Genomic DNA, 19476 nt, shown 5'->3' on the forward strand with positions numbered 1-19476 from the left:
CCGCCAGTCTCCGGACTCAGTTTATTTTCGGGGGAAAAAAATTATCCGAAGAGGAAAAGCCAAAAGCCGAAAAATTAAATATAAATATTATCAAAAAATAAAAAAGCGGGCAAAAAATAAAAGGGGTGCAACACGAGGACTTCCCAGGGGGTCACCCATCCTAGTACTACTCTCGCCCAAATACGCTTAACTGCGGAGTTCTGATGGGATCCGGTGCATTAGTGCTGGTATGATCGCACCCATGACTCGCCCATCGAAACTCCCTTTTATGACAAAGCAGCAGACCTCGACGGCCTGAGACATTCGCGCCGCCGGGGCCGTTCTGGCGTAGGATTCAACGCGCTGGTCCCGCTATGCGGCATGGCACCGCGAGTCCCCGGACTCAGTTTATTTTCGGGGGAAAAAATTATCCGAAGAGAAAAAGCCAAAAGCCGAAAAATTAAAAATAAATATTATCAAAAAATAAAAAAGCGGGCAAAAAATAAAAGGGGTGCAACACGAGGACTTCCCAGGGGGTCACCCATCCTAGTACTACTCTCGCCCAAGCCCGCTTAACTGCGGAGTTCTGATGGGATCCGATGCATTAGTGCTGGTATGATCGCACCCATGACATGCCCTTCGAAACTCCCTTTTATGACAAAGTAGCAGACCTCGACGGCCCGAGACATTCGCGTCGCCGGGGCCGTTCTGGCGTAGGATTCAACGCGCTGGTTCCGCTATGCGGCATGGCACCGCCAGTCTCCGGACTCAGTTTATTTTCGGGGGAAAAAAATTATCCGAAGAGGAAAAACCAAAAGCCGAAAAATTAAAAATAAATATTATCAAAAAATAAAAAAGCGGGCAAAAAATAAAAGGGGTGCAACACGAGGACTTCCCGGGGGTCACCCATCCTAGTACTAATCTCGCCCAAGCACGCTTAACTGCGGAGTTCTGATGGGATCCGGTGCATTAGTGCTGGTATGATCGCACCTATGACATGCCCATCGAAACTCCCTTTTATGACAAAGCAGCAGACCTCGACGACCCGAGACATTCGCGCCGCCGGGGCCGTTCTGGCGTAGGATTCAACGCGCTGGTCCCGCTATGCGGCATGGCACCGCCAGTCTCCGGACTCAGTTTATTTTCGGAGGAAAAAAATTATCCGGAGAGGAAAAGCCAAAAGCCGAAAAATTAAAAATAAATATTATCAAAAAATAAAAAAGCGGGCAAAAAATAAAAGGGGTGCAACACGAGGACTTCCCAGGGGGTCACCCATCCTAGTACTACTCTCGCCCAAGCACGCTTAACTGCGGAGTTCTGATGGGATCCGGTGCATTAGTTCTGGTATGATCGCACCCATGACATGCTCTTCGAAACTCCCTTTTATGACAAAGCAGCAGACCTCGATGGCCCGAAACATTCGCGCCGCCGAGGCCGTTCTGGCGTAGGATTCAACGCGCTGGTCCCGCTATGCGGCATGGCACCGCGAGTCTCCGGACTCAGTTTATTTTCGGAAAAAAAAATTATCCGAAGAGAAAAAGCCAAAAGCCGAAAAATTAAAAATAAATATTATCAAAAAATAAAAAAGCGGGCAAAAAATAAAAGGGGTGCAACACGAGGACTTCCCAGGGGGTCACCCATCCTAGTACTACTCTCGCCCAAACACGCTTAACTGCGGAGTTCTGATGGGATCCGGTGCATTAGTGCTGGTATGATCGCACCCATGACTTGCCCATCGAAACTCCCTTTTATGACAAAGCAGCAGACCTCGACGGCCCGAGACATTCGCGCCGCCGGGGCCGTTCTGGCGTAGGATTCAACGCGCTGGTCCCGCTATGCGGCATGGCACCGCCAGTCTCCGGACTCAGTTTATTTTCGGGGGAAAAAAATTATCCGAAGAGGAAAAGCCAAAAGCCGAAAAATTAAAAATAAATATTAAAAATAAAAAAGCGGGCAAAAAATAAAAGGGGTGCAACACGAGGACTTCCCAGGGGGTCACCCATCCTAGTACTACTCTCGCCCAAGCACGCTTAACTGCGGAGTTCTGATGGGATCCGGTGCATTAGTGCTGGTATGATCGCACCCATGACATGCCCATCGAAACTCCCTTTTATGACAAAGCAGCAGACCTCGACGGCCCGAGACATTCGCGCCGCCGGGGCCGTTCTGGCGTAGGATTCAACGCGCTGGTCCCGCTATGCGGCATAGCACCGCCAGTCTCCGGACTCAGTTTATTTTCGGGGGAAAAAAATTATCCGAAGAGGAAAAGCCAAAAGCCGAAAAATTAAAAATAAATATTATCAAAAAATAAAAAAGCGGGCAAAAAATAAAAGGGGTGCAACACGAGGACTTCCCAGGGGGTCACCCATCCTAGTACTACTCTCGCCCAAGCACGCTTAACTACGGAGTTCTGATGGGATCCGGTGCCTTAGTGCTGGTATGATCGCACCCATGACATGCCCATCGAAACTCACTTTTATGACAAAGCAGCAGACCTCGACGGCCCGAGACATTCGCGCCGCCGGGGCCGTTCTGGCGTAGGATTCAACGCGCTGGTCACGCTATGCGGCATGGCACCGCCAGTCTCCGGACTCAGTTTATTTTCGGGGGAAAAAAATTATCCGAAGAAGAAAAGCCAAAAGCCGAAAAATTAAAAATAAATATTATCAAAAAATAAAAAAGCGGGCAAAAAATAAAAGGGGTGCAACACGAGGACTTCCCAGGGGGTCACCCATCCTAGTAGTACTCTCGCCCAAGCACGCTTAACTGCGGAGTTCTGATGGGATCCGGTGCATTAGTGCTGGTATGATCGCACCCATGACATGCCCTTCGAAACTCCCTTTTATGACAAAGCAGCAGACCTCGACGGCCCGAGACATTCGCGCCGCCGGGGCCGTTCTGGCATAGGATTCAACGCGCGGGTCCCACTATGCGGCATGGCACCGCCAGTCTCCGGACTCAGTTTATTTTCGGGGAAAAAAATTATCCGAAGAGGAAAAGCCAAAAGCCGAAAAATTAAAAATAAATATTATCAAAAAATAAAAAAGCGGGCAAAAAATAAAAGAGGTGCAACACGAGGACTTCCCAGGGGTCACCCATCCTAGTACTACTCTCGCCCAAGCATGCTTAACTGCGGAGTTCTGATGGGATCCGGTGCATTAGTGCTGGTATGATCGCAACCATGACATGCCCTTCGAAACTCCCCTTTATGACAAAGCAGCAGACCTCGACGGCCCGAGGCATTCGCGCCGCCGGGGCCGTTCTGGCGTAGGATTCAACGCGCTGGTCCCGCTATGCGGCATGGCACCGCCAGTCTCCGGACTCAGTTTATTTTCGGGGGAAAAAAATTATCCGAAGAAGAAAAATGAAAAGCCGAAAAATTAAAAATAAATATTATCAAAAAATAAAAAAGCGGGCAAAAAATAAAAGGGGTGCAACACGAGGACTTCCCAGGGGGTCACCCATCCTAGTACTACTCTCGCCCAAGCACGCTTAACTGCGGAGTTCTGATGGGATCCGGTGCATTAGTGCTGGTATGATCGCACGCATGACATGCCCTTCGAAACTACCTTTTATGACAAAGCAGCAGACCTCGACGGCCCGAGACATTCGCGCCGCCGGGGCCGTTCTGGCGTAGGATTCAACGCGCTGGTCCCGCTATGCGGCATGGCACCGCCAGTCTCCGGACTCAGTTTATTTTCGGGGAAAAAAAATTATCCGAAGAGGAAAAGCCAAAAGCCGAAAAATTAAAAATAAATATTATGAAAAAATAAAAAAGCGGGCAAAAAATAAATGGGGTGCAACACGAGGACTTTCCAGGGGGTCACCCATCCTAGTACTACTCTCGCCCAAGCCCGCTTAACTGCGGAGTTCTGATGGGATCCGGTGCATTAGTGCTGGTATGATCGCACCCATGACATGCCCTTCGAAACTCCCTTTTATGACAAAGCAGCAGACCTCGACGGCCCGAGACATTCGCGCCGCCGGGGCCGTTCTGGCGTAGGATTCAACGCGCTGCTCCCGCTATGCGGCATGGCACCGCCAGTCTCCGGACTCAGTTTATTTTCGGGTGAAAAAAATTATCCGAAGAGGAAAAGCCAAAAACCGAAAAATTAAAAATAAATATTATCAAAAAATAAAAAAGCGGGTAAAAAATAAAAGGGGTGCAACACGAGGACTTCCCAGGGGGCCACCCATCCTAGTACTACTCTCGCCCAAGCACGCTTAACTGCGGAGTTCTGATGGGATCCGGTGCATTAGTGCTGGTATGATCGCACCTATGACTTGCCCATCGAAACTCCCTTTTATGACAAAGCAGCAGACCTCGACGGCCCGAGACATTCGCGCCGCCGGGGCCGTTCTGGCGTAGGATTCAACGCGCTGGTCCCGCTATGCGGCATGGCACCGCCAGTCTCCGGACTCAGTTTATTTTCGGGGGAAAAAAATTATCCGAAGAGGAAAAGCCAAAAGCCGAAAAATTAAAAATAAATATTATGAAAAAATAAAAAAGCGGGCAAAAAATAAAAGGGGTGCAATACGAGGACTTCCCGGGGGTCACCCATCCTAGTACTAATCTCGCCCAAGCACGCTTAACTGCGGAGTTCTGATGGGATCCGGTGCATTAGTGCTGGTATGATCGCACCCATGACATGCCCATCGAAACTCCCTTTTATGACAAAGCAGCAGACCTCAACGGCCCGAGACATTCGCGCCGCCGGGGCCGTTCTGGCGTAGGATTCAACGCGCTGGTCCCGCTATGCGGCATGGCACCGCCAGTCTCCGGACTCAGTTTATTTTCGGAGGAAAAAAATTATCCGGAGAGGAAAAGCCAAAAGCCGAAAAATTAAAAATAAATATTATCAAAAAATAAAAAAGCGGGCAAAAAATAAAAGGGGTGCAACACGAGGACTTCCCAGGGGGTCACCCATCCTAGTACTACTCTCGCCCAAGCACGCTTAACTGCGGAGTTCTGATGGGATCCGGTGTATTAGTGCTGGTATGATCGCACCCATGACATGCTCTTCGAAACACCCTTTTATGACAAAGCAGCAGACCTCGATGGCCCGAAACATTCGCGCTGCCGAGGCCGTTCTGGCGTAGGATTCAACACGCTGGTCCCGCTATGCGGCATGGCACCGCGAGTCTCCGGACTCAGTTTATTTTCGGGAAAAAAAATTATCCGAAGAGAAAAAGCCAAAAGCCGAAAAATTAAAAATAAATTTTATCAAAAAATAAAAAAGCGGGCAAAAAATAAAAGGGGTGCAACACGAGGACTTCCCAGGGGGTCACCCATCCTAGTACTACTCTCGCCCAAACACGCTTAACGGCGGAGTTCTGATGGGATCCGGTGCATTAGTGCTGGTATGATCGCACCCATGACTTGCCCATCGAAACTTCCTTTTATGACAAAGCAGCAGACCTCGACGGCCCGAGACATTCGCGCCGCCGGGGCCGTTCTGGCGTAGGATTCAACGCGCTGGTCCCGCTATGCGGCATGGCACCGCCAGTCTCCGGACTCAGTTTATTTTCGGGGAAAAAAAATTATCCGAAGAGGAAAAGCCAAAAGCCGAAAAATTAAAAATAAATATTAAAAATAAAAAAGCGGGCAAAAAATAAAAGGGGTGCAACACGAGGACTTCCCAGGGGGTCACCCATCCTAGTACTACTCTCGCCCAAGCACGCTTAACTGCGGAGTTCTGATGGGATCCGGTGCATTAGTGCTGGTATGATCGCACCCATGACATGCCCATTGAAACTCCCTTTTATGACAAAGCAGCAGACCTCGACGGCCCGAGACATTCGCGCCGCCGGGGCCGTTCTGGCGTAGGATTCAACGCGCTGGTCCCGCTATGCGGCATAGCACCGCCAGTCTCCGGACTCAGTTTATTTTCGGGGGAAAAAAATTATCCGAAGAGGAAAAGCCAAAAGCCGAAAAATTAAAAATAAATATTATCAAAAAATAAAAAAGCGGGCAAAAAATAAAAGGGGTGCAACACGAGGACTTCCCAGGGGGTCACCCATCCTAGTACTACTCTCGCCCAAGCACGCTTAACTACGGAGTTCTGATGGGATCCGGTGCCTTAGTGCTGGTATGATCGCACCCATGACATGCCCATCGAAACTCCCTTTTATGACAAAGCAGCAGACCTCGACGGCCCGAGACATTCGCGCCGCCGGGGCCGTTCTGGCGTAGGATTCAACGCGCTGGTCACGCTATGCGGCATGGCACCGCCAGTCTCCGGACTCAGTTTATTTTCGGGGGAAAAAAATTATCCGAAGAAGAAAAGCCAAAAGCCGAAAAATTAAAAATAAATATTATCAAAAAATAAAAAAGCGGGCAAAAAATAAAAGGGGTGCAACACGAGGACTTCCCAGGGGGTCACCCATCCTAGTAGTACTCTCGCCCAAGCACGCTTAACTGCGGAGTTCTGATGGGATCCGGTGCATTAGTGCTGGTATGATCGCACCCATGACATGCCCTTCGAAACTCCCTTTTATGACAAAGCAGCAGACCTCGACGGCCCGAGACATTCGCGCCGCCGGTGCCGTTCTGGCATAGGATTCAACGCGCGGGTCCCACTATGCGGCATGGCACCGCCAGTCTCCGGACTCAGTTTATTTTCGGGAAAAAAAATTATCCGAAGAGGAAAAGCCAAAAGCCGAAAAATTAAAAATAAATATTATCAAAAAATAAAAAAGCGGGCAAAAAATAAAAGAGGTGCAACACGAGGACTTCCCAGGGGTCACCCATCCTAGTACTACTCTCGCCCAAGCATGCTTAACTGCGGAGTTCTGATGGGATCCGGTGCATTAGTGCTGGTATGATCGCAAACATGACATGCCCTTCGAAACTCCCCTTTATGACAAAGCAGCAGACCTCGACGGCCTGAGGCATTCGCGCCGCCGGGGCCGTTCTGGCGTAGGATTCAACGCGCTGGTCCCGCTATGCGGCATGGCACCGCCAGTCTCCGGACTCAGTTTATTTTCGGAGGAAAAAAATTATCCGAAGAAGAAAACTCAAAAGCCGAAAAATTAAAAATAAATATTATCAAAAAATAAAAAAGCGGGCAAAAAATAAAAGGGGTGCAACACGAGGACTTCCCAGGGGGTCACCCATCCTAGTACTACTCTCGCCCAGGCACGCTTAACTGCGGAGTTCTGATGGGATCCGGTGCATTAGTGCTGGTATGATCGCACGCATGACATGCCCTTCGAAACTACCTTTTATGACAAAGCAGCAGACCTCGACGGCCCGAGACATTCGCGCCGCCGGGGCCGTTCTGGCGTAGGATTCAACGCGCTGGTCCCGCTATGCGGCATGGCACCGCCAGTCTCCGGACTCAGTTTATTTTCGGGGAAAAAAAATTATCCGAAGAGGAAAAGCCAAAAGCCAAAAAATTAAAAATAAATATTATGAAAAAATAAAAAAGCGGGCAAAAAATAAATGGGGTGCAACACGAGGACTTTCCAGGGGGTCACCCATCCTAGTACTACTCTCGCCCAAGCCCGCTTAACTGCGGAGTTCTGATAGGATCCGGTGCATTAGTGTTGGTATGATCGCACCCATGACATGCCCTTCGAAACTCCCTTTTATGACAAAGCAGCAGACCTCGACGGCCCGAGACATTCGCGCCGCCGGGGCCGTTCTGGCGTAGGATTCAACGTGCTGCTCCCGCTATGCGGCATGGCACCGCCAGTCTCCGGACTCAGTTTATCTTCGGGGGAAAAAAATTATCCGAAGAGGAAAAGCCAAAAGCCGAAAAATTAAAAATAAATATTATCAAAAAATAAAAAAGCGGGCAAAAAATAAAAGGGGTGCAACACGAGGACTTCCCAGGGGGCCACCCATCCTAGTACTACTCTCGCCCAAGCACGCTTAACTGCGGAGTTCTGATGGGATCCGGTGCATTAGTGCTGGTATGATCGCACCTATGACTTGCCCATCGAAACTCCCTTTTATGACAAAGCAGCAGACCTCGACGGCCCGAGACATTCGCGCCGCCGGGGCCGTTCTGGCGTAGGATTCAACGCGCTGGTCCCGCTATGCGGCATGGCACCGCCAGTCTCCGGACTCAGTTTATTTTCTGGGGAAAAAAATTATCCGAAGAGGAAAAGCCAAAAGCCGAAAAATTAAAAATAAATATTATGAAAAAATAAAAAAGCGGGCAAAAAATAAAAGGGGTGCAATACGAGGACTTCCCGGGGGTCACGCATCCTAGTACTAATCTCGCCCAAGCACGCTTAACTGCGGAGTTCTGATGGGATCCGGTGCATTAGTGCTGGTATGATCGCACCCATGACATGCCCATCGAAACTCCCTTTTATGACAAAGCAGCAGACCTCAACGGCCCGAGACATTCGCGCCGCCGGGGCCGTTCTGGCGTAGGATTCAACGCGCTGGTCCCGCTATGCGGCATGGCACCGCCAGTCTCCGGACTCAGTTTATTTTCGGGGGAAAAAAATTATCCGAAGAGGAAAAGCCAAAAGCCGAAAAATTAAAAATAAATATTAAAAATAAAAAAGCGGGCAAAAAATAAAAGGGGTGCAACACGAGGACTTCCCAGGGGGTCACCCATCCTAGTACTACTCTCGCCCAAGCACGCTTAACTGCGGAGTTCTGATGGGATCCGGTGCATTAGTGCTGGTATGATCGCACCCATGACATGCCCATTGAAACTCCCTTTTATGACAAAGCAGCAGACCTCGACGGCCCGAGACATTCGCGCCGCCGGGGCCGTTCTGGTGTAGGATTCAACGCGCTGGTCCCGCTATGCGGCATAGCACCGCCAGTCTCCGGACTCAGTTTATTTTCGGGGGAAAAAAATTATCCGAAGAGGAAAAGCCAAAAGCCGAAAAATTAAAAATAAATATTATCAAAAAATAAAAAAGCGGGCAAAAAATAAAAGGGGTGCAACACGAGGACTTCCCAGGGGGTCACCCATCCTAGTACTACTCTCGCCCAAGCACGCTTAACTACGGAGTTCTGATGGGATCCGGTGCCTTAGTGCTGGTATGATCGCACCCATGACATGCCCATCGAAACTCCCTTTTATGACAAAGCAGCAGACCTCGACGGCCCGAGACATTCGCGCCGCCGGGGCCGTTCTGGCGTAGGATTCAACGCGCTGGTCACGCTATGCGGCATGGCACCGCCAGTCTCCGGACTCAGTTTATTTTCGGGGGAAAAAAATTATCCGAAGAAGAAAAGCCAAAAGCCGAAAAATTAAAAATAAATATTATCAAAAAATAAAAAAGCGGGCAAAAAATAAAAGGGGTGCAACACGAGGACTTCCCAGGGGGTCACCCATCCTAGTAGTACTCTCGCCCAAGCACGCTTAACTGCGGAGTTCTGATGGGATCCGGTGCATTAGTGCTGGTATGATCGCACCCATGACATGCCCTTCGAAACTCCCTTTTATGACAAAGCAGCAGACCTCGACGGCCCGAGACATTCGCGCCGCCGGTGCCGTTCTGGCATAGGATTCAACGCGCGGGTCCCACTATGCGGCATGGCACCGCCAGTCTCCGGACTCAGTTTATTTTCGGGGAAAAAAATTATCCGAAGAGGAAAAGCCAAAAGCCGAAAAATTAAAAATAAATATTATCAAAAAATAAAAAAGCGGGCAAAAAATAAAAGAGGTGCAACACGAGGACTTCCCAGGGGTCACCCATCCTAGTACTACTCTCGCCCAAGCACGCTTAACTACGGAGTTCTGATGGGATCCGGTGCCTTAGTGCTGGTATGATCGCACCCATGACATGCCCATCGAAACTCCCTTTTATGACAAAGCAGCAGACCTCGACGGCCCGAGACATTCGCGCCGCCGGGGCCGTTCTGGCGTAGGATTCAACGCGCTGGTCACGCAATGCGGCATGGCACCGCCAGTCTCCGGACTCAGTTTATTTTCGGGGGAAAAAAATTATCCGAAGAAGAAAAGCCAAAAGCCGAAAAATTAAAAATAAATATTATCAAAAAATAAAAAAGCGGGCAAAAAATAAAAGGGGTGCAACACGAGGACTTCCCAGGGGGTCACCCATCCTAGTACTACTCTCGCCCAAGCACGCTTAACTGCAGAGTTCTGATGGGATCCGGTGCATTAGTGCTGGTATGATCGCACCCATGACATGCTCTTCGAAACTCCCTTTTATGACAAAGCAGCAGACCTCGACGGCCCGAGACATTCGCGCCGCCGGGGCCGTTCTGGCGTAGGATTCAACGCGCTGGTCCCGCTATGCGGCATGGCACCGCCAGTCTCCGGACTCAGTTTATTTTCGGAGGAAAAAAATTATCCGAAGAGGAAAAGCCAAAAGCCAAAAAATTAAAAATAAATATTATCAAAAAATAAAAAAGCGGGCAAAAAATAAAAGGGGTGCAACACGAGGACTTCCCAGGGGGTCACCCATCCTAGTACTACTCTCGCCCAAGCACGCTTAACTGCGGAGTTCTGATGGGATCCGGTGCATTAGTGCTGGTATGATCGCAACCATGACATGCCCTTCGAAACTCCCCTTTATGACAAAGCAGCAGACCTCGACGGCCCGAGGCATTCGCGCCGCCGGGGCCGTTCTGGCGTAGGATTCAACGCGCTGGTCCCGCTATGCGGCATGGCACCGCCAGTCTCCGGACTTAGTTTATTTTCGGGGGAAAAAAATTATCCGAAGAAGAAAACTCAAAAGCCGAAAAATTAAAAATAAATATTATCAAAAAATAAAAAAGCGGGCAAAAAATAAAAGGGGTGCAACACGAGGACTTCCCAGGGGGTCACCCATCCTAGTACTACTCTCGCCCAGGCACGCTTAACTGCGGAGTTCTGATGGGATCCGGTGCATTAGTGCTGGTATGATCGCACGCATGACATGCCCTTCGAAACTACCTTTTATGACAAAGCAGCAGACCTCGACGGCCCGAGACATTCGCGCCGCCGGGGCCGTTCTGGCGTAGGATTCAACGCGCTGGTCACGCTATGCGGCATGGCACCGCCAGTCTCCGGACTCAGTTTATTTTCGGGGAAAAAAAATTATCCGAAGAGGAAAAGCCAAAAGCCAAAAAATTAAAAATAAATATTATGAAAAAATAAAAAAGCGGGCAAAAAATAAATGGGGTGCAACACGAGGACTTTCCAGGGGGTCACCCATCCTAGTACTACTCTCGCCCAAGCCCGCTTAACTGCGGAGTTCTGATAGGATCCGGTGCATTAGTGTTGGTATGATCGCACCCATGACATGCCCTTCGAAACTCCCTTTTATGACAAAGCAGCAGACCTCGACGGCCCGAGACATTCGCGCCGCCGGGGCCGTTCTGGCGTAGGATTCAACGTGCTGCTCCCGCTATGCGGCATGGCACCGCCAGTCTCCGGACTCAGTTTATTTTCGGGGGAAAAAAATTATCCGAAGAGGAAAAGCCAAAAGCCGAAAAATTAAAAATAAATATTATCAAAAAATAAAAAAGCGGGCAAAAAATAAAAGGGGTGCAACACGAGGACTTCCCAGGGGGCCACCCATCCTAGTACTACTCTCGCCCAAGCACGCTTAACTGCGGAGTTCTGATGGGATCCGGTGCATTAGTGCTGGTATGATCGCACCTATGACTTGCCCATCGAAACTCCCTTTTATGACAAAGCAGCAGACCTCGACGGCCCGAGACATTCGCGCCGCCGGGGCCGTTCTGGCGTAGGATTCAACGCGCTGGTCCCGCTATGCGGCATGGCACCGCCAGTCTCCGGACTCAGTTTATTTTCGGGGGAAAAAAATTATCCGAAGAGGAAAAGCCAAAAGCCGAAAAATTAAAAATAAATATTATGAAAAAATAAAAAAGCGGGCAAAAAATAAAAGGGGTGCAATACGAGGACTTCCCGGGGGTCACCCATCCTAGTACTAATCTCGCCCAAGCACGCTTAACTGCGGAGTTCTGATGGGATCCGGTGCATTAGTGCTGGTATGATCGCACCCATGACATGCCCATCGAAACTCCCTTTTATGACAAAGCAGCAGACCTCAACGGCCCGAGACATTCGCGCCGCCGGGGCCGTTCTGGCGTAGGATTCAACGCGCTGGTCCCGCTATGCGGCATGGCACCGCCAGTCTCCGGACTCAGTTTATTTTCGGGGGAAAAAAATTATCCGAAGAAAAAAAGCCAAAAGCCGAAAAATTAAAAATAAATATTATCAAAAAATAAAAAAGCGGGCAAAAAATAAAAGGGGTGCAACACGAGGACTTCCCAGGGGGCCACCCATCCTAGTACTACTCTCGCCCAAGCACGCTTAACTGCGGAGTTCTGATGGGATCCGGTGCATTAGTGCTAGTATGATCGCACCCATGACATGCCCTTCGAAACTCCCTTTTATGACAAAGCAGCAGACCTCGATGGCCCGAGACATTCGCGCCGCCGGGGACGTTCTGGCGTAGGATTCAACACGCTGGTCCCGCTATGCGGCATGGCACCGCGAGTCCCCGGACTCAGTTTATTTTCGGGGGAAAAAATTATCCGAAGAGAAAAAGCCAAAAGCCGAAAAATTAAAAATAAATATTATCAAAAAATAAAAAAGCGGGCAAAAAATAAAAAGGGTGCAACACGAGGACTTCCCAGGGGGTCACCCATCCTAGTACTACTCTCGCCCAAGCACGCTTAACTGCGGAGTTCTGATGGGATCCGGTGCATTTGTGCTGGTATGATCGCACCCATGACATGCCCATCGAAACTCCCTTTTATGACAAAGCAGCAGACCTCGACGGCCCGAGACATTCGCGCCGCCGGGGCCGTTCTGGCGAAGGATTCAACGCGCTGGTCCCGCTATGCGGCATGGCACCGCCAGTCTCCGGACTCAGTTTATTTTCGGGGGAAAAAAATTATCCGAAGAGGAAAAGCCAAAAGCCGAAAAATTAAATATAAATATTATCAAAAAATAAAAAAGCGGGCAAAAAATAAAAGGGGTGCAACACGAGGACTTCCCAGGGGGTCACCCATCCTAGTACTACTCTCGCCCAAGCCCGCTTAACTGCGGAGTTCTGATGGGATCCGATGCATTAGTGCTGGTATGATCACACCCATGACATGCCCTTCGAAACTCCCTTTTATGACAAAGTAACAAACCTCGACGGCCCGAGACATTCGCGCCGCCGGGGCCGTTCTGGCGTAGGATTCAACGCGCTGGTCCCGCTATGCGGCATGGCACCGCCAGTCTCCGGACTCAGTTTATTTTCGGGGGAAAAATATTATCCGAAGAGGAAAAACCAAAAGCCGAAAAATTAAAAATAAATATTATCAAAAAATAAAAAAGCGGGCAAAAAATAAAAGGGGTGCAACACGAGGACTTCCCGGGGGTCACCCATCCTAGTACTAATCTCGCCCAAGCACGCTTAACTGCGGAGTTCTGATGGGATCCGGTGCATTAGTGCTGGTATGATCGCACCCATGACATGCCCATCGAAACTCCCTTTTATGACAAAGCAGCAGACCTCGACGGCCCGAGACATTCACGCCGCCGGGGCCGTTCTGGCATAGGATTCAACGCGCTGGTCCCGCTATGCGGCATGGCACCGCCAGTCTCCGGACTCAGTTTATTTTTGGGGAAAAAAAATTATCCGAAGAGGAAAAGCCAAAAGCCGAAAAATTAAAAATAAATATTATCAAAAAATAAAAAAGCGGGCAAAAAATAAAAGGGGTGCAACACGAGGACTTCCCAGGGGGTCACCCATCCTAGTACTACTCTCGCCCAAGCACGCTTAACTGCGGAGTTCTGATGGGATCCGGTGCCTTAGTGCTGGTATGATCGCACCCATGACATGCCCATCGAAACTCCCTTTTATGACAAAGCAGCAGACCTCGACGACCCGAGACATTCGCGCCGCCGGGGCCGTTCTGGCGTAGGATTCAACGCGCTGGTCCCGCTATGCGGCATGGCACCGCCAGTCTCCGGACTCAGTTTATTTTCGGGAGAAAAAAATTATCCGAAGAGGAAAAGCCAAAAGCCGAAAAATTAAAAATAAATATTAAAAATAAAAAAGCTGGCAAAAAATAAAAGGGGTGCAACACGAGGACTTCCCAGGGGGTCACCCATCCTAGTACTACTCTCGCCCAAGCACGCTTAACTGCGGAGTTCTGATGGGATCCGGTGCATTAGTGCTGGTATGATCGCACCCATGACATGCCCATTGAAACTCCCTTTTATGACAAAGCAGCAGACCTCGACGGCCCGAGACATTCGCGCCGCCGGGGCCGTTCTGGCGTAGGATTCAACGCGCTGGTCCCGCTATGCGGCATAGCACCGCCAGTCTCCGGACTCAGTTTATTTTCGGGGGAAAAAAATTATCCGAAGAGGAAAAGCCAAAAGCCGAAAAATTAAAAATAAATATTATCAAAAAATAAAAAAGCGGGCAAAAAATAAAAGGGGTGCAACACGAGGACTTCCCAGGGGGTCACCCATCCTAGTACTACTCTCGCCCAAGCACGCTTAACTACGGAGTTCTGATGGGATCCGGTGCCTTAGTGCTGGTATGATCGCACCCATGACATGCCCATCGAAACTCCCTTTTATGACAAAGCAGCAGACCTCGACGGCCCGAGACATTCGCGCCGCCGGGGCCGTTCTGGCGTAGGATTCAACGCGCTGGTCACGCTATGCGGCATGGCACCGCCAGTCTCCGGACTCAGTTTATTTTCGGGGGAAAAAAATTATCCGAAGAAGAAAAGCCAAAAGCCGAAAAATTAAAAATAAATATTATCAAAAAATAAAAAAGCGGGCAAAAAATAAAAGGGGTGCAACACGAGGACTTCCCAGGGGGTCACCCATCCTAGTACTACTCTCGCCCAAGCACGCTTAACTGCAGAGTTCTGATGGGATCCGGTGCATTAGTGCTGGTATGATCGCACCCATGACATGCTCTTCGAAACTCCCTTTTATGACAAAGCAGCAGACCTCGACGGCCCGAGACATTCGCGCCGCCGGGGCCGTTCTGGCGTAGGATTCAACGCGCTGGTCCCGCTATGCGGCATGGCACCGCCAGTCTCCGGACTCAGTTTATTTTCGGAGGAAAAAAATTATCCGAAGAGGAAAAGCCAAAAGCCAAAAAATTAAAAATAAATATTATCAAAAAATAAAAAAGCGGGCAAAAAATAAAAGGGGTGCAACACGAGGACTTCCCAGGGGGTCACCCATCCTAGTACTACTCTCGCCCAAGCACGCTTAACTGCGGAGTTCTGATGGGATCCGGTGCATTAGTGCTGGTATGATCGCAACCATGACATGCCTTTCGAAACTCCCCTTTATGACAAAGCAGCAGACCTCGACGGCCCGAGGCATTCGCGCCGCCGGGGCCGTTCTGGCGTAGGATTCAACGCGCTGGTCCCGCTATGCGGCATGGCACCGCCAGTCTCCGGACTTAGTTTATTTTCGGGGGAAAAAAATTATCCGAAGAAGAAAACTCAAAAGCCGAAAAATTAAAAATAAATATTATCAAAAAATAAAAAAGCGGGCAAAAAATAAAAGGGGTGCAACACGAGGACTTCCCAGGGGGTCACCCATCCTAGTACTACTCTCGCCCAGGCACGCTTAACTGCGGAGTTCTGATGGGATCCGGTGCATTAGTGCTGGTATGATCGCACGCATGACATGCCCTTCGAAACTACCTTTTATGACAAAGCAGCAGACCTCGACGGCCCGAGACATTCGCGCCGCCGGGGCCGTTCTGGCGTAGGATTCAACGCGCTGGTCCCGCTATGCGGCATGGCACCGCCAGTCTCCGGACTCAGTTTATTTTCGGGAAAAAAAAATTATCCGAAGAGGAAAAGCCAAAAGCCAAAAAATTAAAAATAAATATTATGAAAAAATAAAAAAGCGGGCAAAAAATAAATGGGGTGCAACACGAGGACTTTCCAGGGGGTCACCCATCCTAGTACTACTCTCGCCCAAGCCCGCTTAACTGCGGAGTTCTGATAGGATCCGGTGCATTAGTGTTGGTATGATCGCACCCATGACATGCCCTTCGAAACTCCCTTTTATGACAAAGCAGCAGACCTCGACGGCCCGAGACATTCGCGCCGCCGGGGCCGTTCTGGCGTAGGATTCAACGCGCTGCTCCCGCTATGCGGCATGGCACCGCCAGTCTCCGGACTCAGTTTATTTTCGGGGTAAAAAAATTATCCGAAGAGGAAAAGCCAAAAGCCGAAAAATTAAAAATAAATATTATCAAAAAATAAAAAAGCGGGCAAAAAATAAAAGGGGTGCAACACGAGGACTTCCCAGGGGGCCACCCATCCTAGTACTACTCTCGCCCAAGCACGCTTAACTGCGGAGTTCTGATGGGATCCGGTGCATTAGTGCTGGTATGATCGCACCTATGACTTGCCCATCGAAACTCCCTTTTATGACAAAGCAGCAGACCTCGACGGCCCGAGACATTCGCGCCGCCGGGGCCGTTCTGGCGTAGGATTCAACGCGCTGGTCCCGCTATGCGGCATGGCACCGCCAGTCTCCGGACTCAGTTTATTTTCGGGGGAAAAAAATTATCCGAAGAGGAAAAGCCAAAAGCCGAAAAATTAAAAATAAATATTATGAAAAAATAAAAAAGCGGGCAAAAAATAAAAGGGGTGCAATACGAGGACTTCCCGGGGGTCACCCATCCTAGTACTAATCTCGCCCAAGCACGCTTAACTGCGGAGTTCTGATGGGATCCGGTGCATTAGTGCTGGTATGATCGCACCCATGACATGCCCATCGAAACTCCCTTTTATGACAAAGCAGCAGACCTCAACGGCCCGAGACATTCGCGCCGCCGGGGCCGTTCTGGCGTAGGATTCAACGCGCTGGTCCCGCTATGCGGCATGGCACCGCCAGTCTCCGGACTCAGTTTATTTTCGGGGGAAAAAAATTATCCGAAGAAAAAAAGCCAAAAGCCGAAAAATTAAAAATAAATATTATCAAAAAATAAAAAAGCGGGCAAAAAATAAAAGGGGTGCAACACGAGGACTTCCCAGGGGGCCACCCATCCTAGTACTACTCTCGCCCAAGCACGCTTAACTGCGGAGTTCTGATGGGATCCGGTGCATTAGTGCTAGTATGATCGCACCCATGACATGCCCTTCGAAAATCCCTTTTATGACAAAGCTGCAGACCTCGATGGCCCGAGACATTCGCGCCGCCGGGGACGTTCTGGCGTAGGATTCAACACGCTGGTCCCGCTATGCGGCATGGCACCGCGAGTCCCCGGACTCAGTTTATTTTCGGGGGAAAAAATTATCCGAAGAGAAAAAGCCAAAAGCCGAAAAATTAAAAATAAATATTATCAAAAAATAAAAAAGCGGGCAAAAAATAAAAAGGGTGCAACACGAGGACTTCCCAGGGGGTCACCCATCCTAGTACTACTCTCGCCCAAGCACGCTTAACTGTGGAGTTCTGATGGGATCCGGTGCATTTGTGCTGGTATGATCGCACCCATGACATGCCCATCGAAACTCCCTTTTATGACAAAGCAGCAGACCTCGACGGCCCGAGACATTCGCGCCGCCGGGGCCGTTCTGGCGAAGGATTCAACGCGCTGGTCCCGCTATGCGGCATGGCACCGCCAGTCTCCGGACTCAGTTTATTTTCGGGGGAAAAAAATTATCCGAAGAGGAAAAGCCAAAAGCCGAAAAATTAAATATAAATATTATCAAAAAATAAAAAAGCGGGCAAAAAATAAAAGGGGTGCAACACGAGGACTTCCCAGGGGGTCACCCATCCTAGTACTACTCTCGCCCAGGCACGCTTAACTGCGGAGTTCTGATGGGATCCGGTGCATTAGTGCTGGTATGATCGCACGCATGACATGCCCTTCGAAACTACCTTTTATGACAAAGCAGCAGACCTCGACGGCCCGAGACATTCGCGCCGCCGGGGCCGTTCTGGCGTAGGATTCAACGCGCTGGTCCCGCTATGCGGCATGGCACCGCCAGTCTCCGGACTCAGTTTATTTTCGGGAAAAAAAAATTATCCGAAGAGGAAAAGCCAAAAGCCAAAAAATTAAAAATAAATATTATGAAAAAATAAAAAAGCGGGCAAAAAATAAATGGGGTGCAACACGAGGACTTTCCAGGGGGTCACCCATCCTAGTACTACTCTCGCCCAAGCCCGCTTAACTGCGGAGTTCTGATAGGATCCGGTGCATTAGTGTTGGTATGATCGCACCCATGACATGCCCTTCGAAACTCCCTTTTATGACAAAGCAGCAGACCTCGACGGCCCGAGACATTCGCGCCGCCGGGGCCGTTCTGGCGTAGGATTCAACGCGCTGCTCCCGCTATGCGGCATGGCACCGCCAGTTTCCGGACTCAGTTTATTTTCGGGGGAAAAATATTATCCGAAGAGGAAAAACCAAAAGCCGAAAAATTAAAAATAAATATTATCAAAAAATAAAAAAGCGGGCAAAAAATAAAAGGGGTGCAACACGAGGACTTCCCGGGGGTCACCCATCCTAGTACTAATCTCGCCCAAGCACGCTTAACTGCGGAGTTCTGATGGGATCCGGTGCATTAGTGCTGGTATGATCGCACCCATGACATGCCCATCGAAACTCCCTTTTATGACAAAGCAGCAGACCTCGACGGCCCGAGACATTCGCGCCGCCGGGGCCGTTCTGGCATAGGATTCAACGCGCTGGTCCCGCTATGCGGCATGGCACCGCCAGTCTCCGGACTCAGTTTATTTTTGGGGGAAAAAAATTATCCGAAGAGGAAAAGCCAAAAGCCGAAAAATTAAAAATAAATATTATCAAAAAATAAAAAAGCGGGCAAAAAATAAAAGGGGTGCAACACGAGGACTTCCCAGGGGGTCACCCATCCTAGTACTACTCTCGCCCAAGCACGCTTAACTGCGGAGTTCTGATGGGATCCGGTGCCTTAGTGCTGGTATGATCGCACCCATGACATGCCCATCGAAACTCCCTTTTATGACAAAGCAGCAGACCTCGACGACCCGAGACATTCGCGCCGCCGGGGCCGTTCTGGCGTAGGATTCAACGCGCTGGTCCCGCTATGCGGCATGGCACCGCCAGTCTCCGGACTCAGTTTATTTTCGGAGGAAAAAAATTATCCGGAGAGGAAAAGCCAAAAGCCGAAAAATTAAAAATAAATATTATCAAAAAATAAAAAAGCGGGCAAAAAATAAAAGGGGTGCAACACGAGGACTTCCCAGGGGGTCACCCATCCTAGTACTACTCTCGCCCAAGCACGCTTAACTGCGGAGTTCTGATGGGATCCGGTGCATTAGTGCTGGTATGATCGCACCCATGACATGCTCTTCGAAACTCCCTTTTATGACAAAGCAGCAGACCTCGACGGCCCGAGACATTCGCGCCGCCGGGGCCGTTCTGGCGTAGGATTCAACGCGCTGGTCCCGCTATGCGGCATGGCACCGCCAGTCTCCGGACTCAGTTTATTTTCGGAGGAAAAAAATTATCCGAAGAGGAAAAGCCAAAAGCCGAAAAATTAAAAATAAATATTATCAAAAAATAAAAAAGCGGGCA

At 49.7% G+C, this 19476-nt stretch overlaps 47 non-coding genes and 6 pseudogenes across 47 annotated transcripts; all 53 read right to left on the reverse strand.

Moving 5' to 3' along the window:
• Window positions 1–122: 122 nt before the first annotated feature.
• LOC149766709 (5S ribosomal RNA) lies at window positions 123–241 on the reverse strand. The gene has a single exon (XR_016404826.1). It is a non-coding gene; the product is annotated as a 5S ribosomal RNA (ribosomal RNA).
• Window positions 242–487: 246 nt separating this feature from the next.
• Window positions 488–606, reverse strand: LOC149766710 (5S ribosomal RNA). The gene has a single exon (XR_016405686.1). It is a non-coding gene; the product is annotated as a 5S ribosomal RNA (ribosomal RNA).
• Window positions 607–853: 247 nt separating this feature from the next.
• Window positions 854–971, reverse strand: LOC149766711 (5S ribosomal RNA). Its single transcript, XR_016407547.1, has one exon. It is a non-coding gene; the product is annotated as a 5S ribosomal RNA (ribosomal RNA).
• A 247-nt stretch (window positions 972–1218) lies between these two features.
• On the reverse strand, window positions 1219–1337 carry LOC149766712 (5S ribosomal RNA). Its single transcript, XR_016402708.1, has one exon. It is a non-coding gene; the product is annotated as a 5S ribosomal RNA (ribosomal RNA).
• A 246-nt stretch (window positions 1338–1583) lies between these two features.
• Window positions 1584–1702, reverse strand: LOC149766713 (5S ribosomal RNA). Its single transcript, XR_016401103.1, has one exon. It is a non-coding gene; the product is annotated as a 5S ribosomal RNA (ribosomal RNA).
• A 243-nt stretch (window positions 1703–1945) lies between these two features.
• LOC149766714 (5S ribosomal RNA) lies at window positions 1946–2064 on the reverse strand. Its single transcript, XR_016411559.1, has one exon. It is a non-coding gene; the product is annotated as a 5S ribosomal RNA (ribosomal RNA).
• Window positions 2065–2311: 247 nt separating this feature from the next.
• Window positions 2312–2430, reverse strand: LOC149766715 (5S ribosomal RNA). The gene has a single exon (XR_016400738.1). It is a non-coding gene; the product is annotated as a 5S ribosomal RNA (ribosomal RNA).
• A 247-nt stretch (window positions 2431–2677) lies between these two features.
• LOC149766716 (5S ribosomal RNA) lies at window positions 2678–2796 on the reverse strand. The gene has a single exon (XR_016404127.1). It is a non-coding gene; the product is annotated as a 5S ribosomal RNA (ribosomal RNA).
• A 246-nt stretch (window positions 2797–3042) lies between these two features.
• Window positions 3043–3160, reverse strand: LOC149766717 (5S ribosomal RNA; annotated as a pseudogene).
• Window positions 3161–3407: 247 nt separating this feature from the next.
• Window positions 3408–3526, reverse strand: LOC149766718 (5S ribosomal RNA). The gene has a single exon (XR_016402663.1). It is a non-coding gene; the product is annotated as a 5S ribosomal RNA (ribosomal RNA).
• A 247-nt stretch (window positions 3527–3773) lies between these two features.
• On the reverse strand, window positions 3774–3892 carry LOC149766719 (5S ribosomal RNA). Its single transcript, XR_016406254.1, has one exon. It is a non-coding gene; the product is annotated as a 5S ribosomal RNA (ribosomal RNA).
• Window positions 3893–4139: 247 nt separating this feature from the next.
• On the reverse strand, window positions 4140–4258 carry LOC149766720 (5S ribosomal RNA). The gene has a single exon (XR_016404452.1). It is a non-coding gene; the product is annotated as a 5S ribosomal RNA (ribosomal RNA).
• A 247-nt stretch (window positions 4259–4505) lies between these two features.
• Window positions 4506–4623, reverse strand: LOC149766721 (5S ribosomal RNA). Its single transcript, XR_016404686.1, has one exon. It is a non-coding gene; the product is annotated as a 5S ribosomal RNA (ribosomal RNA).
• Window positions 4624–4870: 247 nt separating this feature from the next.
• On the reverse strand, window positions 4871–4989 carry LOC149766722 (5S ribosomal RNA). Its single transcript, XR_016402842.1, has one exon. It is a non-coding gene; the product is annotated as a 5S ribosomal RNA (ribosomal RNA).
• Window positions 4990–5235: 246 nt separating this feature from the next.
• Window positions 5236–5354, reverse strand: LOC149766723 (5S ribosomal RNA). Its single transcript, XR_016403696.1, has one exon. It is a non-coding gene; the product is annotated as a 5S ribosomal RNA (ribosomal RNA).
• A 243-nt stretch (window positions 5355–5597) lies between these two features.
• On the reverse strand, window positions 5598–5716 carry LOC149766724 (5S ribosomal RNA). Its single transcript, XR_016411561.1, has one exon. It is a non-coding gene; the product is annotated as a 5S ribosomal RNA (ribosomal RNA).
• Window positions 5717–5963: 247 nt separating this feature from the next.
• Window positions 5964–6082, reverse strand: LOC149766725 (5S ribosomal RNA). The gene has a single exon (XR_016400739.1). It is a non-coding gene; the product is annotated as a 5S ribosomal RNA (ribosomal RNA).
• A 247-nt stretch (window positions 6083–6329) lies between these two features.
• On the reverse strand, window positions 6330–6448 carry LOC149766726 (5S ribosomal RNA). The gene has a single exon (XR_016404128.1). It is a non-coding gene; the product is annotated as a 5S ribosomal RNA (ribosomal RNA).
• A 246-nt stretch (window positions 6449–6694) lies between these two features.
• LOC149766727 (5S ribosomal RNA) lies at window positions 6695–6812 on the reverse strand (annotated as a pseudogene).
• A 247-nt stretch (window positions 6813–7059) lies between these two features.
• LOC149766728 (5S ribosomal RNA) lies at window positions 7060–7178 on the reverse strand. Its single transcript, XR_016403188.1, has one exon. It is a non-coding gene; the product is annotated as a 5S ribosomal RNA (ribosomal RNA).
• Window positions 7179–7425: 247 nt separating this feature from the next.
• Window positions 7426–7544, reverse strand: LOC149766729 (5S ribosomal RNA; annotated as a pseudogene).
• Window positions 7545–7791: 247 nt separating this feature from the next.
• LOC149766730 (5S ribosomal RNA) lies at window positions 7792–7910 on the reverse strand. Its single transcript, XR_016404453.1, has one exon. It is a non-coding gene; the product is annotated as a 5S ribosomal RNA (ribosomal RNA).
• A 247-nt stretch (window positions 7911–8157) lies between these two features.
• Window positions 8158–8275, reverse strand: LOC149766731 (5S ribosomal RNA). Its single transcript, XR_016408086.1, has one exon. It is a non-coding gene; the product is annotated as a 5S ribosomal RNA (ribosomal RNA).
• Window positions 8276–8518: 243 nt separating this feature from the next.
• On the reverse strand, window positions 8519–8637 carry LOC149766732 (5S ribosomal RNA). Its single transcript, XR_016411562.1, has one exon. It is a non-coding gene; the product is annotated as a 5S ribosomal RNA (ribosomal RNA).
• A 247-nt stretch (window positions 8638–8884) lies between these two features.
• Window positions 8885–9003, reverse strand: LOC149766733 (5S ribosomal RNA). Its single transcript, XR_016400740.1, has one exon. It is a non-coding gene; the product is annotated as a 5S ribosomal RNA (ribosomal RNA).
• A 247-nt stretch (window positions 9004–9250) lies between these two features.
• LOC149766734 (5S ribosomal RNA) lies at window positions 9251–9369 on the reverse strand. Its single transcript, XR_016404129.1, has one exon. It is a non-coding gene; the product is annotated as a 5S ribosomal RNA (ribosomal RNA).
• A 246-nt stretch (window positions 9370–9615) lies between these two features.
• On the reverse strand, window positions 9616–9733 carry LOC149766735 (5S ribosomal RNA). The gene has a single exon (XR_016406472.1). It is a non-coding gene; the product is annotated as a 5S ribosomal RNA (ribosomal RNA).
• A 247-nt stretch (window positions 9734–9980) lies between these two features.
• Window positions 9981–10099, reverse strand: LOC149766736 (5S ribosomal RNA). The gene has a single exon (XR_016401490.1). It is a non-coding gene; the product is annotated as a 5S ribosomal RNA (ribosomal RNA).
• Window positions 10100–10346: 247 nt separating this feature from the next.
• LOC149766737 (5S ribosomal RNA) lies at window positions 10347–10465 on the reverse strand. The gene has a single exon (XR_016402058.1). It is a non-coding gene; the product is annotated as a 5S ribosomal RNA (ribosomal RNA).
• A 247-nt stretch (window positions 10466–10712) lies between these two features.
• Window positions 10713–10831, reverse strand: LOC149766738 (5S ribosomal RNA). The gene has a single exon (XR_016403189.1). It is a non-coding gene; the product is annotated as a 5S ribosomal RNA (ribosomal RNA).
• Window positions 10832–11078: 247 nt separating this feature from the next.
• On the reverse strand, window positions 11079–11197 carry LOC149766739 (5S ribosomal RNA; annotated as a pseudogene).
• Window positions 11198–11444: 247 nt separating this feature from the next.
• Window positions 11445–11563, reverse strand: LOC149766740 (5S ribosomal RNA). Its single transcript, XR_016404454.1, has one exon. It is a non-coding gene; the product is annotated as a 5S ribosomal RNA (ribosomal RNA).
• A 247-nt stretch (window positions 11564–11810) lies between these two features.
• LOC149766741 (5S ribosomal RNA) lies at window positions 11811–11928 on the reverse strand. The gene has a single exon (XR_016404687.1). It is a non-coding gene; the product is annotated as a 5S ribosomal RNA (ribosomal RNA).
• A 247-nt stretch (window positions 11929–12175) lies between these two features.
• On the reverse strand, window positions 12176–12294 carry LOC149766742 (5S ribosomal RNA). Its single transcript, XR_016403921.1, has one exon. It is a non-coding gene; the product is annotated as a 5S ribosomal RNA (ribosomal RNA).
• A 246-nt stretch (window positions 12295–12540) lies between these two features.
• LOC149766743 (5S ribosomal RNA) lies at window positions 12541–12659 on the reverse strand. Its single transcript, XR_016400650.1, has one exon. It is a non-coding gene; the product is annotated as a 5S ribosomal RNA (ribosomal RNA).
• A 247-nt stretch (window positions 12660–12906) lies between these two features.
• On the reverse strand, window positions 12907–13025 carry LOC149766744 (5S ribosomal RNA). The gene has a single exon (XR_016406866.1). It is a non-coding gene; the product is annotated as a 5S ribosomal RNA (ribosomal RNA).
• Window positions 13026–13272: 247 nt separating this feature from the next.
• On the reverse strand, window positions 13273–13390 carry LOC149766745 (5S ribosomal RNA). Its single transcript, XR_016405005.1, has one exon. It is a non-coding gene; the product is annotated as a 5S ribosomal RNA (ribosomal RNA).
• Window positions 13391–13637: 247 nt separating this feature from the next.
• LOC149766746 (5S ribosomal RNA) lies at window positions 13638–13756 on the reverse strand. The gene has a single exon (XR_016400521.1). It is a non-coding gene; the product is annotated as a 5S ribosomal RNA (ribosomal RNA).
• A 243-nt stretch (window positions 13757–13999) lies between these two features.
• On the reverse strand, window positions 14000–14118 carry LOC149766747 (5S ribosomal RNA). The gene has a single exon (XR_016411563.1). It is a non-coding gene; the product is annotated as a 5S ribosomal RNA (ribosomal RNA).
• Window positions 14119–14365: 247 nt separating this feature from the next.
• LOC149766748 (5S ribosomal RNA) lies at window positions 14366–14484 on the reverse strand. Its single transcript, XR_016400741.1, has one exon. It is a non-coding gene; the product is annotated as a 5S ribosomal RNA (ribosomal RNA).
• A 247-nt stretch (window positions 14485–14731) lies between these two features.
• LOC149766749 (5S ribosomal RNA) lies at window positions 14732–14850 on the reverse strand. The gene has a single exon (XR_016401491.1). It is a non-coding gene; the product is annotated as a 5S ribosomal RNA (ribosomal RNA).
• Window positions 14851–15097: 247 nt separating this feature from the next.
• On the reverse strand, window positions 15098–15216 carry LOC149766750 (5S ribosomal RNA). The gene has a single exon (XR_016402059.1). It is a non-coding gene; the product is annotated as a 5S ribosomal RNA (ribosomal RNA).
• Window positions 15217–15463: 247 nt separating this feature from the next.
• Window positions 15464–15582, reverse strand: LOC149766751 (5S ribosomal RNA). Its single transcript, XR_016403190.1, has one exon. It is a non-coding gene; the product is annotated as a 5S ribosomal RNA (ribosomal RNA).
• A 247-nt stretch (window positions 15583–15829) lies between these two features.
• On the reverse strand, window positions 15830–15948 carry LOC149766752 (5S ribosomal RNA; annotated as a pseudogene).
• A 247-nt stretch (window positions 15949–16195) lies between these two features.
• On the reverse strand, window positions 16196–16314 carry LOC149766753 (5S ribosomal RNA). Its single transcript, XR_016404455.1, has one exon. It is a non-coding gene; the product is annotated as a 5S ribosomal RNA (ribosomal RNA).
• Window positions 16315–16561: 247 nt separating this feature from the next.
• Window positions 16562–16679, reverse strand: LOC149766754 (5S ribosomal RNA). The gene has a single exon (XR_016404688.1). It is a non-coding gene; the product is annotated as a 5S ribosomal RNA (ribosomal RNA).
• Window positions 16680–16926: 247 nt separating this feature from the next.
• On the reverse strand, window positions 16927–17045 carry LOC149766755 (5S ribosomal RNA). The gene has a single exon (XR_016403922.1). It is a non-coding gene; the product is annotated as a 5S ribosomal RNA (ribosomal RNA).
• A 246-nt stretch (window positions 17046–17291) lies between these two features.
• Window positions 17292–17410, reverse strand: LOC149766756 (5S ribosomal RNA). The gene has a single exon (XR_016404544.1). It is a non-coding gene; the product is annotated as a 5S ribosomal RNA (ribosomal RNA).
• Window positions 17411–17657: 247 nt separating this feature from the next.
• LOC149766757 (5S ribosomal RNA) lies at window positions 17658–17776 on the reverse strand. The gene has a single exon (XR_016403191.1). It is a non-coding gene; the product is annotated as a 5S ribosomal RNA (ribosomal RNA).
• A 247-nt stretch (window positions 17777–18023) lies between these two features.
• On the reverse strand, window positions 18024–18142 carry LOC149766758 (5S ribosomal RNA; annotated as a pseudogene).
• A 247-nt stretch (window positions 18143–18389) lies between these two features.
• On the reverse strand, window positions 18390–18507 carry LOC149766759 (5S ribosomal RNA). Its single transcript, XR_016405007.1, has one exon. It is a non-coding gene; the product is annotated as a 5S ribosomal RNA (ribosomal RNA).
• A 247-nt stretch (window positions 18508–18754) lies between these two features.
• On the reverse strand, window positions 18755–18873 carry LOC149766760 (5S ribosomal RNA). Its single transcript, XR_016400522.1, has one exon. It is a non-coding gene; the product is annotated as a 5S ribosomal RNA (ribosomal RNA).
• A 247-nt stretch (window positions 18874–19120) lies between these two features.
• LOC149766761 (5S ribosomal RNA) lies at window positions 19121–19239 on the reverse strand. The gene has a single exon (XR_016411564.1). It is a non-coding gene; the product is annotated as a 5S ribosomal RNA (ribosomal RNA).
• Window positions 19240–19476: the final 237 nt, after the last annotated feature.

Source organism: Phoenix dactylifera, chromosome 4, assembly GCF_051530095.1.
Source record: "Phoenix dactylifera cultivar Ajwa chromosome 4, Ajwa_hap1_PhDact_Kaust_v1.1, whole genome shotgun sequence".
Taxonomy (NCBI): Eukaryota; Viridiplantae; Streptophyta; class Magnoliopsida; order Arecales; family Arecaceae; genus Phoenix; species Phoenix dactylifera.